At 52.2% G+C, this 12,857-nt stretch overlaps 1 protein-coding gene and 1 long non-coding RNA gene across 4 annotated transcripts in view; one reads left to right on the top strand and one right to left on the bottom strand.

Annotated features, from left to right (window-relative positions):
- Positions 1-3,513: 3,513 nt before the first annotated feature.
- Positions 3,514-4,010, bottom strand: LOC131507885 (uncharacterized). Its single transcript, XR_009259794.1, has 2 exons — positions 3,819-4,010; positions 3,514-3,635 (listed from the first exon to the last, which is right to left on the bottom strand). It is a non-coding gene; the product is annotated as an uncharacterized LOC131507885 (long non-coding RNA).
- Positions 4,011-4,158: 148 nt separating this feature from the next.
- AFAP1 (actin filament associated protein 1) overlaps positions 4,159-12,857 on the top strand; it is a 146,512-nt gene continuing 137,813 nt past the window's right edge. For 2 of the 3 annotated variants that reach the window (XM_058723175.1, XM_058723173.1), the window contains exon 1: positions 4,159-4,293. The gene's annotated coding sequence lies outside the window, so the exon portion shown is untranslated. The remainder of the gene's footprint in view (positions 4,294-12,857) is intronic. The other variant, XM_058723171.1, reaches the window with a different exon arrangement.

Here is a 12,857-nt window from a genome sequence, read left to right as displayed (position 1 = left end):
CTGATTGATTGATGCAGGGTGGTCAGAGAAGGCGGCAACTGAGTCGATCCAGGGGAGGCGAATCCGTCCTTCCAGGCTGGTCCCTGCTCCCTCTAGTCCCAGAATCTAGGAAGACTGTGTCAAAGGCATCATGTTGCTTACCTTGGCATAGAAATATTTCATAATCATGTTTTTTCCTCAAGAGACTTGTTACTGGAAAAGTCTGGGAAGAGGTCTCAGGTCACGAACCCCACCAAGTAGCCCTTCACAGTATCAGACTAGGTCAGGAGCTTCCATAAAGAGCGTTGGTGCAACTTTGGGGTCATTAAGCCCTGATTTATTTTCCTGTTGAATGAATGCTCTCTTTCTATTAGGACTGTGGTGGCAGACAGGGATTGGGCTTATTTTCTGAGGTTCCGGGAGGTCCCGACATTTTATTTTCATATAGGACAAACCTTTCTACTAGTCAGAGCTATGAAACCTGCCTGGACTGGTTCACTGCGTGGTGAATTTCATGTCAGTGATCGTGGGGCCCAAATAGGATGGCCACTGATGAGGAAGGAGAGAGTCAGGCTGGGTTTCTCCATGTGACAGACACTTGTTGAATGCCTATATATGTCGGTCAGGAGTTCCGTAAGTAACAGAAAAATTGACCAGCACTGGCTTACACAGCCAAGGGGGTTTGCTTTTCCTGCTCCACAGGGAATCTGGAGGCAGGCGATTCCTTGTCTTGATCCAGTGGCTCCAGGATGGAAGGGTCAGGATCTGCTTCTGACTTTGCTCGTTGTCAAGTGGCTGCTACGGGTCCAGGGGTCACATGTGTGTCCAACGGTAAACGAATGAGCTCCACTGCCGAGAAAAAGCAGCATCAGCGGGGTCTACCCCTGTTCTCGAAGAGGAACACCTTCTCTGGAAGCCAATGGTGTGCCAGTAGATCTTCGCTCCTCGGCTTTCTGGGGGGTGGGAAGGAGGAAGATAGTCCTGATCTATAGTCGTTACCAATTTCTGCGGCATAAGTCCTCCCACCACATCTAATTTCAAGCTACCAACATGCCGTTGCTGGCGGCAGCCGTGAGAACAGATGTCAGTAGCACCACATGATATAGAATTTCTATCATACAGTAGCTCTAAAATCTTCAGTAGCATAGATAGTCACAAACCACAGTAAAATGAGTAGGAGCCAATTCTGGATATTTATTTTTGATTTTTTTTTTAATGTTTATTTTTGAAAGAGAGAGACAGAGTGTGAGCAGGGGAGAGGCAGAGAGAGAGGGAGACACGGAATCGGAAGCAGGCTCCAGGCTCCGAGCTATCAGCACAGAGCCCGATGCGGGGCTCGAACTCACGGACGGTGAGATTGTGACCTGAGCCGAAGTCGGACGCTTAACCGACGGAGCCACCCAGGCGCCCCAATTTTTGGTTTTGATATAACTTTTGTTTTTGATATAACTTTCATTGTAAGTGCATGTAATTTAATTTTTAGGTAGCCATTTTGTTTAATAAGTGACTTTGCACAATTCCCAAAGGGTGAACAATCAGCTCTCAAGGCCTGCTCCAAATTGGCCCCAGGGCACCAAATGCTGGAAACCTTTCAGCCAACTTCCACCAGGTCTCACTGGCCAGGACAATGTCACATGGTCCCCTCAGGCTGCGAGGGAGGCTCGGAAGACAAGACACTATTCAGGCCCATATGATGGAATATGGCCAAGGAAAAGGGGTCAGAGAGGACAGTGGGGCCAGCCAGCCAGCTGACTGCTTGGTCTCCTCCAACCGACTGCCCTAGAACAGGACTGTGCTGGGCATTTGGAGCACAGTGGGGAGCGAGACAAAGTCCATTCCTGTTCTCGTGGGGCTTTCAATTTCATAAGAAATAATCACAAATGTAGAAGCGTAATACAATGCACACATTTCTTTTTTTTTAAACTATTTTTAAAAATTTATTTCCTTTTTTGAGAGAGCAAGCGAGCAGGGGAGGGACGGAGGGAGCAAGAGAGAGAGAGAGAGAGAGAGAGAGAGAATCCCAAGCAGGCTCCGTGCTGTCAGTGCACATTCTGACGCAGGGTTCGATCCCCTGAACCGTGAGATCACGACCTGAGCCGAGGTCAGGAGGTGGACGCTTAACCCATTGAACCACCCAGGCACCCCCATGATGCACACATTTTGTAACTAGTTTCTGAGTTAGAGTTTGGCACGATGTAGATGGGTTCTCTGCTCAGGGTTCACCAGGCTACATTCAACATTTTGGCTGGGCTGCATTCTCACGTGGAGGCTTCACTAGGGGAAAACCCATTTCCAGGCTCATGCAGGTTGCTGCCTGAATTTATTTCTGCAGGCCTGCGGGGGTTAGCTTTTTGCTGACTATCGGCTGGAGAGTGTCCTCAGGTCTTACAGACTATAGGCCAGGTGGGCTTCCCCAAGTCCATCTCACCCAGCATGGCAGGTGACATCTTCAAAGCCTGTAAGTGTGACCTCCTTCCTGGGGAAAGTGACACTTAGGGAGAGACTGGAAGGGTCAGTAGGAGGTGGCTAATACAGGGAGAAAAGTGTGTCAGGCAGAGGGCAGCGTGTGCGAAGGTCTGAAGCCTGGGTGACCATTCTTTGTTGAAACTACTGTACTCCCTGGGATTTTATTTTCTTGTTCTCTGAGGACATCCCCAGACCACAGGGGGACTCTGGCTGGAGAGGAGTAGGGAAGCTTCTTATATTCGTGGAGGAATTTGTCTGGCGAATCAGCTTGGAAGTCAGGCTTTCAGTGTTGTCCGTGTGTGCGAGTGTGTGTGCGAGTGTGTGTGTGTGTGTGTGTGTTTGTTTCTGCATGTTCAAGTGATGAGTGAGTTGAGGAGGACTGAGGACAAAGTGCAAGCTAGCGTACCCCCGACCCCCCCCCCCAGGTGGGATGTGTGTGTCATTCCTCAGGCACTCCCAGCTGCCCAAGGACAAAGGAAAGGAGAAAACGAATGGGCAGCTGATAGAGATCACAGTCCTGCAGGACATGGGTTTACTAAGCTCTTAGTTTAGAAACATCTTAGTAAATTACAAGAAAAAGGCAATCTTATCAACAGCCTCATCTCCAGAAACCCATAGACTCAGTTTCCTGGAGCCCCAACATCACCCTTCCATAGTGATACGGGGAACAAAGGCCGAAGGAAATGGCAGGTAAAATTTAATTTATAGCCTGCAGCCCGTTGACAAATACTTAAGGCAAATACAGAGTAGAACCCCAGGAACCCCCTGCTGTCATAATGTTAATGCCCCAGTAGAGGGAAAACAACCTTAGCTTGACTATAGCTGGGCCTCCGCAGCTTAGGACTCCTCCTTAGCACATCAAAGTCCCGCTGGAGGCCTCCCTTTGACTTCACTTCCCCAACTCCGTAGTGTAAAACCAGCCATTCTTCACAACCCCAGCGCAGCTCTTCCAGCCCTTGTGTCCCGTCCCCGTGCTTTAATAAAATCCCCTTTTTGCACCAAAGAGGTCTTCGCGAACTCTTTCTTGGTCGTCGGCGCCGGCCCCCCCACCATCACCCGCAAACCTCATCACAAGGAGATGGGACTTTATCCATTCATCCATCTGTCCTATTAGCATTCGCTGAGCGCCTTAGGGCACCGGGCTCTGTTGTGTGCGCAGAAATGAATCAGAGTCCGACTCTTGGCTTGCCCTAGAGAGAGATCACGCTTCACTGAGGGTGGGGGGTGGGGTACCCACTCAGGCAAGTCCAGCTGGTGCTGTGACAGAGTGGCAATGCAGACAGGGACCGCACGAGGGAGTGAGGGAAATAAGACACTCCACGGTGATTTCAGATTTTAGCCTGAGCGACTGGGTGGATGGAGAGGCCATTTACCGAGAACGAGAAGAACGAGCTTCGGGTTCCGGCTGAGCACACAGCCTGCCGAGCAGATTCTGAACGGACTGGGCCGCGGACTCACCGGGCCGGCCCCAGCGAGACCCCCGCAGCCCCGCCCCGGCGCGGCCCCGCCTCCTCCTTTGTTTCCTTCGGCCCCGCCCCCTGCGCGTGGCTTCCTCCCCATTGGTCGGGGGGTGGGCCCCGAACGCCGGGCGCCGCCGGGGGCGGGGCGAAGGGGCGCGGGTGGGGCGAGTGCGCCTGCGCGGTGCCCGAGGCCGGCCGCAGCCTGGCGCCGGCTGCTGCTCCGCGCGGAGCCCGAGCCCGAGCCCGAGTCGGAGACGGAGACGGGCTGAGGCGGCGGCTTAGGCGGCCCCGCCCCGGGGCTCCATTGTTGCGGCGGCCGCGGCTCTGCGGGCTGCCCGGCTCTGTTCCGCTCGGCCCGGAGCGAGCGCCGCTGAGGCGGTGACCTGAGGTGAGGCGGCGGCGGCGGCGGCGGCGGGGCCGGCCCGGCCCGAGTCCGGGGCCGGTGGGGGGACGGGGGCTGGACGGGGGTCTCGGGGACCGAGTCCGGGACAGGTAGGGGTTCCGGGCCCGGGCGAGGGTCTAGGGTCGGTGGGGGGCGGGGGCTGGGCGAGGGTCTCGGGGCCGGATGGGGTCCGGGGCAGGCAGGAGTCCCGGAGCTGGGTGAGGGTCCGGAGCCGGTGGGGGCCCAGGGACTGGACCGGGAGTCTCGGGGGCCGGCGAGGGTCCCGGGCCGGTGGGGGGACGGGGGCCGAGCGGCGGGGCTGGCCTGACGGAGGTCCCGGGTGGCAAGGGTCCCGGGCCCGGCGGGGGGTCCGGAATTGGGCGAGGTTCTTCCTCGGTGGGGGAGAGGCGGGGGCTCCGCCGACCGGACCGGGGTTTCGGGGCCGCGCGCAGGCCCAGGGGTCGGACGGAGTCCCGGGCGGCGGGGGTCCCCGCGCCGGGTGTGGCAGGTCCAAGCGGGGCACCGCGGGGTCGCGGCCCGAGGTGGCAGCCGCCACCCTGAGCCTCGCAGGACCAAGATCGGGACTGACCCCGCGGCCGCGCATCCGGGGCGCCCGGGCGTTGTCTCCGCCTTGGGTGGCACCCAGGGGGCTCTGCGCCTGCTGCGACCCCGCGTGGCCCCCGGCGTGAACGCCCGCGGGGGTTCTGATCGCTGAGAGCGGGGGGGGGGGGGGGGGTGGGTTCCGGCTCCGTCCTGGCTCCCCCTGTGGTGTGGCTGGTGCAGTGTGTCGGTGAAGGTGGGTCTGCGTCGGCCCTTGCGCGTGGGGAATCCGGGACGTCCTGCGTGCTGTGTCCTCCCTCCGCCCATGGTGTGGCCGGCTTACTGTGTCTCACTGAGGGTGATGGCAGGGACTCTGAGCGTGCGGGTCCTGGTCCCCCTGAGTGTGAGCGGCGCTTTCTGCCCCCCTCCATGACTGGTCAAGTGAATGTGTGTTACCCACGGTGGCCCTGCGTGGACCCCTGCCGCCGGTGTCCTGGCCACCCTGTGAGTTGGGAGACGGCCCCTGCCCCCCGCCCCACCTGGGGGCTTGCAGGGGTGTGATCCCACCCCTGTGAGTGTGTGTGTGGTGGCCTGTGCGGTGAGGGCATCCTTGTGTGGGTGGTGGCTCCCGGCAGGGTGTAGCGGGGTGCACGGGGCGCAGCTGGCCTGGGTAGGACAGCTGACTCCCTTTTTCATCGCCTTCGTTTCTCTTCCGCCAAATGAGCAGAAATGGGGAGCGGCATTGCCGGGCTGCACTTCTGGAACCCACCCCTCTCCCTGGCGGGTCCCTGGGGACCGCGAGGCTGTCACTGGCCCGCCCAGGGACCGCCAAGTCAGGCCGCCGCGTTTCCTGCTCCGGTGCGAGAGCAGGCTCTGATTGGAGGGAGCCGAGCCCCTGTGCCCGGTGCTTCTTGATTTCTTCCGTTAGGATTGGGAAGGGGAAAAAAAAAAAAAAATCTGGAGAGCCAGATTTAACTTTGCAGCTCTCAGCGCCTGGAGAGTCGAGGGAACTCTCACAAGAATTTGGCGGGCTGGAAAACGCATTTGAAGGAGGAGCATCCACACCCACGGAATGAGGCCAAGGCAGTTACAGTTAGAGGTCAAGTCGACAAAGGGATAGCCAGGGTGAGGCTGTGGATGGAGAAACTCAGATTTCAAGACTGGATGCCCCGCCACCTAAATAAAGCGGAAGCACCGGCAGCGTCCCCGGGATGAGTCTCTTCCCTGGGGGATGCACAGCTGAGCGAGACAGCCTCTCCTTTTGTCTACGAGTGTGGTGTTCTGGCCCAAGACCGAAGACTGAGGTGTAGGCAGAAGTGGTTCTGACGGCCAAACTGAAATGCTTCGTGGGCAAGATAGCGCGCGAATAGCAGTACTGGACGAAATTGTGCTGAAAATGCAGCTGTTGCTTTTGGAAAACCCGGAGGGTGCAGACCCTTCTCTGCGTTCCACTCTTCCCACCCCCCCACCCACCTGTAGCTGCTGTAGTTCTGACTCCTCCTACCCCTTCTTTTTCTCTCTTTTTCTTTAACGTTTATTTATTTTTGAGACACAGAGAGACAGAGCATGAGTGGGGGAGGGGCAGAGAGAGGGAGACGCAGAATCCGAAGCGGGCTCCTACCCCTTGTTACCTGCCACTTTCAGCAGCATCTCCTGTCCGAAACCTTCCCTGAAATCTCTGTCCTGCCCTCTGTGGTCTTCAGGGACAGAGCGGTGAGCCGTGGTAGGGCCCGCCGGATGCTCCGGTACAGGCGGGCACCGTGTGTGCGCGGAGCTGAGAAGAGGTGTCCTTTAAACGAGGGAACTTCGTTTGTATGCCATGGTTCCACATGTCAGCTCTCCAAAGGGTTCGCGGTTTCTTCCTGGTGTTTGTCGCACCGTGCCTACAGGGTACTGGCTTGGCATTTATGCCTTCTTTTTTTTTTTTTTTTTTTTTTTTTTTTTTTTTTTTTTCAACATTTTTTATTTATTTTTGGACAGAGAGAGACACAGCATGAACGGGGGAGGGGCAGAGAGAGAGGGAGACACAGAATCGGAAACAGGCTCCAGGCTCCGAGCCATCAGCCCAGAGCCTGACGCGGGGCTCGAACTCACGGACCGCGAGATCGTGACCTGGCTGAAGTCGGACGCTTAACCGACTGCGCCACCCAGGCGCCCCGGCATTTATGCCTTCTAATTCCGGCTCCAGAATGGATGCTGTTTGTTCCTGCAAAGCCACCCCTCTGGGCATCACGTTCTTCCCCTCTGAGAGTCTTAATCGAGGGAAGAAACTTCTCAGCCCTGATTTCTTAAATTATTTCAACAGAATAGAGCAGAGGAACGTTCTCTTAGCAGGAGTGTATAAAAAGTGGCGATCTTGGAAGGCGTAGGATCCAAAGCGGAAGTTCTTTTATTTTCTTTTTCTTCGGAGGGTTTAGTCGCATGGGTGTATACTTTATCTCAGATTTGAGGACCAGAGTGTGTGATGGAAGCTTAAGCAACGTTTTGATCTTTCTTCGTAACCATGCTGTACTTGCAACATCTTCGCCGCATCAGATTGATTTGATGTTTTCCTTTATGAAGTTGGGTGCAGAACTCGTGTCTGGAGCATTCAGTCGATCGTTTGAGTGCCGTGTGAAGGCTTCCGCGTGTCCCGTCTCTAGCAGACATTTTAATTTGGGGAGTCGGAAATAAGTGGAATTTGGGAGTGCCTTGAGTAGGTGGATGTGACTTTAGGAAAAGGCGCCAAGCACAGTGTAAAATGGTTACTTGCAAGAAATCACAGCCTACGTGAAATGGCCTGTAAGGAAACTCCAGTTCTAAGGAATATGGTAATTAACCCTTTCAGCTGTTAGATCTCCTCTCCAATGTATCTGTTCGGTAAAATGGGAATTTGGTGTGCTTGATTCACTGAAAGCCACTTGTCTGGCTGTAGAAAGGATACACAGTTTTCTCTGATATTCTTGTGTGGGTGATTCAGGGCTTAAAAATAGGGGATAGCTGTGTGGTTGCGGTGCCGCTGAATTAAGCTTTTTCACTTCACGCAGTAGGAGTTTGGTTCCTTTTTTCGGTTTGCAGTCTTAATTAAAAAAAAATGTACTTTGTTACATGCGGCATGTGGTTTGTTTTGTTAGCGATTTTATTTTAGGAGGGGCCTTCAGAAACTCCACGGGATCTTCTCTGTGGTTTTCTTAGGATGCAGTCATGTCCTCACTGAAAGCTAACTGGTTAATGCTCGTTTTGCTTCGAGAAGACCATTTATTTCGTGTGTAGCTGGCTGGGTTCGTATATGGACCCAATGGAAAGGAGCCTCTCGGGAATGGAATGCCCGGGGATAGAGTTTGGACTCTGCATTTCAAAGCTGTCCTCTCTTGCTCTTTACTGAGGGAAGAGAGGACCCCTCCCCTTCCCCCAGGGGCCCCCACCCAAGGCCTCATTCATCCTGCTTTAAAGCCCTGATGGTGCTTCCTTTTTTTATGATTATGATGTTCTGTAAATCACCTTTTTCTTTTGCGTATCACTTGGCTCAAAGTCAGCCTTTGGTCTTCAGGCCTACCCTCCACCCCACGCCCCGTGTCACCCACCAAATGGATTTTCTTCTCTCTTTTCCACTTTAAAGTCCTTACCATACACGTGCCTGTGATTAAGCCTTTTTGAGATCCTTTTGGATGTTGGCAAGATGTAAATTCAGGTGACGCACCGAAGGTCACTCACTTGGGATCTTTTGGACGGGATACGTCAACGAGAGACATGCTCCGGGTGAGGCTTTCGTGACGTTTGAGTGCTTCCCGGGGACTTCAGCTCCCTCAGCTGTGAAATGGAGTTAGCTGTTAGGTTGCTTCTTCCATGTCGCTCAAGAGATTGTTCTGAGGATGAAACGAAATCAGGAGTGTGGCGGAATTTGTAAGTTGTAAGATATTTTGTTGCCGAAGATTAAAAAAAAAAAAAGGCTTGATTACGAATTTAACGAATCCAAGTTTTTCAGACGTACATATGAGACCTTATGTGAGTGTATCGGGCAACTTCATCTAGGATTGTTTTTAGTCTGTAATTGGCATTGTTGTTGGACACTTCAGCATTGTGGGGAAGCACCGCGAGCAGTTGCCCCCGTTTTCCGCAAGCAAGGCTCCTGGAGGCGTGGAACCGAGCCCTTAACAGTGTCTTCAGTTTTGTGCCATCCCGTGGGTGCTCCTTTAACGAAGCATACTTTCTTGAGGTTTCGGTACCTGAGCGACCTGTCGAGGTGGGAAAAGGCGATAGGCAGTCTGAGGTCAAGGGCAGCCAGGCATTCCTGCCGTTCACATGAGTGAGCAGCGGGCATCAGTGCAAGCCTGATTTCAGCACCCAGTTTTTCTCGGGCCTCCCTCTCCATCGGCCAGGCTGCCCTGGAAACTGCAGTACCTCCTAGTTTCTCTTGTTCTCCCCCTGCCTTTTCTTCCTCTCCACCAACCACTCTGTGCCTCTGAGCTCCCAGGCATGGCAGTGGGAGGAATACGGAGGCTAATAAAGCACAGCACCGGTCCTCAAAGAACCCACTTTTTATGACGGTGTACCGGTCACATAGCTCAGCAGACGTTTGTACAGATTATCTGTGACATGCCCGAGTACTGCGGTCAACGTGCAGATACAAGCTGGGGCGCGGTGACTTCTCGGGGAAGAGCTGGGGCTCCACAGTCCAGTGGGAGAAGCAGACCCGGGTGTCATTTCAGTGCGGTGCAGTTAAGTGCCGCCACAGGTATGCAGGAGAGTTTGGGGGCCGGGTTGGTGCACGCAGTCCAGCATTTGTTCTCCTGCGTGGCGCTTAGAGTTTATCGGGCAAGGCAGGCATTGGGATGTTTTCTAAGTTGAAGGCAGTGAATTACCCCAAACCTGAAATTTGCAGAATGTTCCGGGCAGTTTGTAATTCCCCAAATCTGCGTGTATCGGAACAGGTCCGTAATGTGTTGTGTTGGACGGCCATCCTTGCCTGTTGATTCAAGTCCGTGTCCTCTTGTTGAATATGTCAACAGCGTGACCAACACTCTGCTGGGTATTCTCGCATCGACCACCGTATGGGTCTCCGGCGGCTGCTGTAACAAATTGCCACAACATTAGTGGCTTCAAACTACACGAATTTGTTTGTCATTGTTCTGTAGGTTGAAAGTCTGCCTCTGGCTTCACCGGACAAAAAACAAGGCATTGGCAGGACTGTGTTCCTTCCTGGAGAATCTGGGGGAGAATCGCTTCCAAGCTCATTCAGATTATCGGCCGAATGTAGTTCCTGTTGGACTGAGGCCCCTGTTTCCTTTCTGGCTATCGGCCGGAGGGCCGCCCACGGCTCCTAGAGGCCTCTTCTTTCTGGTCCTTGCACACAAACCCCTGAGCCCAGAACCAGTAAGGACCACTGAAGCCTGCCGCACCTCTGCCATATCTCTTCTCCATGTGATTAGATGGGGCCCACCTAGGTAACCCAGGATAACCTCCCCATCTAAGGCCTGTAGCAAAGTCCCTTTGCCATGTAATGCGATCTAGTCACGTTCCAGAGATTGGGTCATGGGCGTCTTTGGGGGCCATTACTCTGCCTCCCACAAGTAGCTGATCTAATTATGACAACATCTGATCAAGTTGTTGTTATCCTAGTTAATATATAAGTTAACTAAGGCACCAGAATTTTAAGCAAATTGGCAGGGCTGTTAAGATTCCTAGTATATGACAGGACAGTTCTTCTGACTTGCTGTTGTGCTGGGGGTGGGGTTTTTTGCATGAGAGACAGGTCAGTCAAAAGCCAAGAAACTTTTTTGCTTTGGAGTATTGAAGTGGTCCGCTCTAATTAGAGAAGTTTTGCCAAGAAGTCATTAGAGTAATTCCTCTATTAGAAAAACCACCCATGGGGTGCCTCTATGGCTCAGTTGATTAAGCATCCGACTCTTGGTTTCAGCTCAAGTCATGATTTCATGGTTTCGTGGGTTTGAGCCCTTTGTAGGTCTCTGCGGTGACAGTGCGGAGCCTGCTTGGGATTCTCTCTCTCTCTCTCTCTCTCTCTCTCTGTCTCTCTGCCCCTGCCCCACTTGGGCTGTCTCTCTCTCTCACAGTAAATAAATAAACTTAAAAAAAAAAAAAGGTACTTGTTGGGATGAGCACTGGGTGTTATATGTAAATGATGAATCCCTAAATTCTATTCTTGCAATCAGTATTACGCTCTGTTTTAACTATCTTGGATTCAAATAATAAAAAAAGAAAAAAGAAAAGAAAAGCCACTCATGTGGGGCATTTGGGACCTTGTCTTTTCAGGGTTTACAGGAAGGACTGACCCCATGGGGTAGAGTGCATGAATCCACATCCATTTCTAGAATGGAAACAGCTGAGTCAACCCAACAGGGAGTCACATTCCTGAGTTTAAGAGTCTGTTTCACGGCTGAGGCAAAACCCAATAAACAACGTTTGCACTTGGATTGATGGTTGGGAATGAGGTGCCTTTTGTGGTCAGGGAAACAACTGGTGACAATCACCAGCACGTACTCAAATGAGCATGACCGCATTTGATCGCGGAGGTGTTTTTAATGATTGTTTCATAAGGAGGTTTTTTTCTTTTACGGTAAGTGACGAGCTCTGATTTGAAATAAGCTGCCTGTAAGAAAGAAGAATCTAGAATTCTAAGGCTTTTAGGCTGGCCTTCAGGAACTCAGGAACGGCCTGTAACCCTGGGCAAACGTTTTGTGTGTCTGTGCTTCCCGTGCGTGCGTGTTTAGCGGGGAGAGGAGTTCCAGTTTGCCATTCGAAGGGGTTGGGTTCCAGGCCGTTGAAGAACGTATCGCTCAATGTGATAGTGAGTATCAGATTTTGTTTAAAAATTGAATACTCATTTTGACCAAAGTTATCCAGGCTCATAGTTTTAAGAGTCAAAAGTTCTGCGAGACTCAGAACAAAAACACAGCCGTCACCTACTCCACCCTTCTCCACCCTGATTCCTGTTCCTCAGAGGCCATCATTTTAATGCTTCGGCTCTTTCTTCCAGATTGTGCGTGTGTGGAACATCCTACTACTTAGAAGCCAATTTGGGTCACTTATCCCACCCCTTCCTCCCACTGCCACCTCTTTCCGCCCTGTGCTCCCTGTGCGATTATGTCAAAGGTTCTGCTGAAGTATTCAGCCGCACTTATTACATCTGTGGAAACGTTACTCACAGCTGAGATGTTTAGTCTGTTTTGACTGCATTTCCTTTCTTTTTCCTAGAGTTTGTTTTGCTTCGTTTTTTTTGTATCTGTGCTTTATTCACCCCTCACCCCGGCAGTGTAAATCTCCTCTCAGTACATCCACAGGCACCGGGGAATCATCCATTTTATCCTTTTCTTCGGATAGCTCTTCTGAACCTCCCATCCTGCTGCCTTTCCTCTCCAGTGGTTGCTCGCTAGGCCTGCTGCCACTGTCCTCTTAGACCTTCCCTGTCACCCTGAGAGAGAGCTCCTTTCGCTCTCTGGGGTCAGGATCCCTCCTTTTTAAGTTTTGTCTCTTACTTTGGTTTCGCGTATCCACCAGTAGCTGTCAAAAAATATACATACATACATACGTACGTACATACAGAGTTGAGATCTTATATAATGTTGGAATATTTTCCTCTCCTTGTTATATTTTCCTTTCCATGTTATTGGTCATTTGAGTATAGAGTTCTGGGCTAGAAAGCATTTTCCTGCAGAATTTTGAAGATAGTGCTCAGATCCAGCCTCCAATGTGATGGTCAGTGTGTCCAAAGCCTTTCCTTTGCATGTGACTCGCGTTTTCTTCTGCATGATCTTTTAGGCCTCTGTTCTTCCAGGTGTTAAGAAATTTTGTGACGGTAATGCCATGATGTGGGTCTTGTTTTTGTTCCTTGTGTCGGACACTTGGTGAGTCTGTCCCATCCGTGGACGCCTGTCCTTTATTCTGAGCATTGAACTCCTCTATAGGTCTGCGTTCTTCTGTTTCTTCACTTCTTTGTCTTTTGTTTTCCTTTTTTGGAAGATTTCTCAAACATTTTCTCTAAGCTCTTCTATGAATTTTTCATTGTTACAATTTTAAAAAATTTTAAGAACTCC

Source organism: Neofelis nebulosa, chromosome 3 (genome assembly GCF_028018385.1).
Source record: "Neofelis nebulosa isolate mNeoNeb1 chromosome 3, mNeoNeb1.pri, whole genome shotgun sequence".
Taxonomy (NCBI): Eukaryota; Metazoa; Chordata; class Mammalia; order Carnivora; family Felidae; genus Neofelis; species Neofelis nebulosa.
Note: the sequence above shows the minus strand (reverse complement) of the source record. Positions and strands in the feature narration are given on the sequence as shown.